Source organism: Mus caroli, chromosome 2 (genome assembly GCF_900094665.2).
Source record: "Mus caroli chromosome 2, CAROLI_EIJ_v1.1, whole genome shotgun sequence".
Taxonomy (NCBI): Eukaryota; Metazoa; Chordata; class Mammalia; order Rodentia; family Muridae; genus Mus; species Mus caroli.
This window is the reverse complement of record NC_034571.1, coordinates 30,703,703-30,707,633: the sequence shown is the minus strand read 5'-3', so window position 1 is coordinate 30,707,633 and position 3,931 is coordinate 30,703,703. Positions and strand designations below refer to the sequence as shown.

At 43.6% G+C, this 3,931-nt stretch overlaps 1 protein-coding gene across 2 annotated transcripts in view; it reads left to right on the top strand.

Moving 5' to 3' along the window:
• Positions 1–3,931, top strand: part of Fbxw2 (F-box and WD repeat domain containing 2) — a 21,806-nt gene that overhangs the window by 6,572 nt on the left and 11,303 nt on the right. The window lies entirely within an intron of this gene.

Genomic DNA, 3,931 nt, shown 5'->3' with positions numbered 1-3,931 from the left:
GGGAGGCAGAGGCAGGCGAATTTCTGAGTTCGAGGCCAGCCTGGTCTACAGAGTGAGGTCCACGACAGCCAGGGCTACACAGAGAAACCCTGTCTTGAAAAAAAAAAAAAAAAAAACAAAAAAAAAAAAAAAAAAAAGAACATTTTAGATGAATTGTTTAACCTGTCTGTTTGTTTCCTTGCCTTGAAAATAATGGGAAGGGACAAATTCTTTCCTTGCTCTAAAATCCCATGACCCTAAGAATTCGATGTTCAAAGTTTGGACATGGCAACAAAGACCACTGGATGGTTTTGGGTTTTTGTTTTGGTTTGGTTTTTATGTTTGTTTGTTTTTTTTAAAAATCTTTTATTGATTGCTTCACATCACTGTGTCCCACTCATCTCCATTCCTTTGAATCCAACCTCTGCCCTGCCAACCTCTTCACAAAAGACAATCTCACACACACAAAGCATACACATCTCATCATGGAAGCTATAGGGTATTATAGTGTGTTCTACCATATATCCCTCTGTCCACCTGTCTTCACTTGCAAATGTTCATTGCAATGAGTCTTTGAGGTCTCTGGCTTCTGGTGTGATGGGACTCCTCTTGCAATCCTGTTGTTGCCCCGTATCATGGCGATCCTGTAGCTTTAGATCAGCAAGACCAGCCCTTTCGGGTTTTCCAACAGTTCACAGATGATGTAGATTTTGGGGTGGGTCAACTCAAAGCCTTGGATCTGGGCCTGGGTGGTTGCTGGGCTGGTCAGCTTGCCAGCTCTCCCACACCTGCACCACTAGGATGAGCTCTCCAGCACTGCTCCAGATAGGCCACTTATGATGACAGGAGGCAGGTCAACTTTCCTGCTCTCATGCCCTCAGGGCTGGCTTACTTGCATCCAAGTCTCCAGAGCCAGCACCTCTGTGCTGCCCTGTTGAAGCACAGGGCCCAGTCTCCCCAGTGCTAACAGCTGGATGTTTTTTACACTAGGCATTAAGTGTGATGTGCTGTTCTGTATGGTCCAAAGAGTGAGCTACCATAGCAGTGCTTTCAATATCAGATTTAGCACTTTAGATATGTAGAATTAATAGAGCAACCTAACTGGGAGAGCAAACATAAGATAACACTATCAAGTAGAGGGCTTACAAACTTTGAGCAGAAATCAACTGGAGAAGCCCCCTTGAGACAGCCATCTGGCTTTTCTATAGAGTGAGACTTCTGAGTAAATGGTAGATGACATCATCAAATTGGATGCTAACAGCATCCCTAAGAAACTGACTAGGGAAGTTGAGACAGTTTGTATTTCCAGTTTTCTTTCCAAGCTTCTCAAGGGATAAGCTTGCCTGGCTGAACTTCTGCCTTCCCATTCCCACTGCAGGCATTTTTATATTTTAACAGTAGTAAGTTTGGTTAGAAATAACTTACCTTCTATGTATTCTGAAGGATACAGTCTTTTAAACACCCTTAGTAGCTGCTTGCTGTTTTTTGTTTTGTTGGGTTTTTTTTTCTTCTCTCAGTTATAAAGCCAGGGGGTCAACTTGTTCTTGAACAAGGTGCCTTGGAGGACACTTGAAGTAAATGTTCTGGATGTCTTAGTCACTTTTCTATTGCTGTGATAAGACACCATGGCAGAGCAACATAAAAGAAGGCATTTAATTTGGGGCTTATGGAGCCAGAGTCTTTGACCATGGCCAGAAGCACAGCAGCAGGCAGACAGGCAGGTACTGGAGTAGTAGCTGAGAACAGGAGGCAGAGAAAGCTAACTGGGAATGGTTTGGGCTTTTGAAGCCTCAAAGCCCACACCCAGTGAGATACCTCCTCCAACAAGGCCACACAGAACCCTTTGCAAACAATTCTACCAACCAGAGACCAAGTATCCACTTAGGAGCGTAGAGGGAACATTCTCATTCAAACTGCCACACTGCAGTACAGGACAGGAGAGCCTTTACTCTCAGAGTTCACTTTCAACATTGTTTTGTTTTGTTTTGTTTTTTTCGAGACAGGGTTTCTCTGTGTAGTCCTGGCTGGCTTTGAACTCAGAAATCCACCTGCCTCTGCCTCCCAGGTGCTGGGATTAAAGGCGTGTGCCACCAATACCAGGCTTAGTTTGAGGTTTCTAATGGCAGCATGCATGAGACTTCACAAGTGAGAGAAATATGTGTTAAAGAATTATGTTTGTCTTTTAAGTATTTTTATGTGCATGTCTGTGTGACCTGGAGAGGCCAGAAGAGTGTCAGATTCCCTAGAGCTAGAGTAAGCCTTTGAGACCTCTCTTCTTGTGAGCAAGAACAAACTCAGTCTTCTAGAAAATCACTAGCATTCTTACCCATTGAGCGCTCTGTCCCACTTTCTTTCTTTTTTTTTTTTTTTGGTTTTTCGAGACTGGGTTTCTCTGTGTAGCTCTGGCTGTCCTGGAACTCACTCTGTAGACCAGGCTGGCCTTGAACTCAGAAATCTGCCTGCCTCTGCCTCCCGAGTGCTAGGATTAAAGGCATGTGCCACCACCGCCTGGCTTATTTTGTTTCTTAAGATCTTTAGTTTTCATTGTGGGTGAATTGTGGAATCCTGAATTTGGCAGTGAGCTTATACAGACTCTCAGATTATCACTTTGAGAAAGCAGTGAGATGGTATTATCAAAAAGGTGATGACTAAAAGCTGTACCGAGGTAATTCTACCTATGTTTTGCAGTGTATTTCTAAAAAGGATTTATTTATTTTATATATGTGAGTACACTGTCCCTGTCTTCAGACACACCAGAAGAGGGCATCAAATCCTATTACAGATGGTTTTGAGCCACCATGTGGTTGCTGGGAATTGAACTCAGGACCTCTGAAAGAGCAGTCAGTGCTCTTTACTGCCGAACCAGCTTTCCAGCCCCCTTGCAGTTTATTTCTAAAAGATGAGAGATGAAACTAGTGGACTCTGTGATAGTCAGTAGCTTACTTATTTTCTTATTCATTTAGAAAACAATGTAGGCGAAGCAGGGCAGTTCTTTGCTCAGAGGGTAAACATGCTCCATCAGGAAGATGACTTAATGTAGGTGAAAGTCTCCCTGAGGACTGTGCCAAGTCACAATACTTGCCTTTCCAGAAGGCTTTGCAGGGATGCAACACCACGTAGACAGCGCTGCAAGTTCTCCCCTGGTCCCACCCACAGCTGTGGTGGCTTTTCTATGTGTTAGTGGTTAAAACTGGGAAGACACTTCCTTGATATTTATTTTCCAGCTGAGAATTCTTCAATGGTGTTTCAGTTCAGGTTCTCTTTTTTCCAAAAATAAGGTTTTCACTTTCAAATAAATAACTGGCAGAACCATTATGAGTGCCTTGTAAAGTGGAAGACAATATTGCAGGGTATGTAGCATTCTTGGCCTCTGTCTAGCTGATGCCAGCAATGCCCCTTGGCTGCACCATTCTAACAGCTCACACTGTCCAACAGTTTCTGAAATGTACCCTTAGGACATAACCATCCAGATCTCTTTCAGAGCCCTTAGGCTCTGAGCTGCCAAGGTAAAAGTCTTTTTTTTTTTTTTAAAAGACTTAGTACACTGTAGCTGTCTTCAGAAGAGGGCGTCAGATCTCATTACGATGGTTGTGAGCCACCTGTGTGGTTGCTGGGATTTGAGCTCAGGACCTTTGGATGAGCAGTTGGTGCTCTTAACCACTAAGCCATCTCTCCAGCCCCAAGTTAAAAGTCTTAACCCAATACAGTTTAGGTCAGGCTAAATCAGTCTAGAAATAGGGTACTAAGGAGAAGTGTAATTTTAAAATATTAAAAAGGAATGTTTGAATGTAAGAGCAGCTGTTACACTGGACAGAACTTGATAGTGAATTGACTGTTGTCAGAAATGGCTGGGGTTTCCAGCGCTGTACTGGGAGGATAGTAGTACTAAAAGCAAGGTTAGAGAATGACAGTGGGCCGGGCGGTGGTGGCGCACGCCTTTGATCCCAGCACT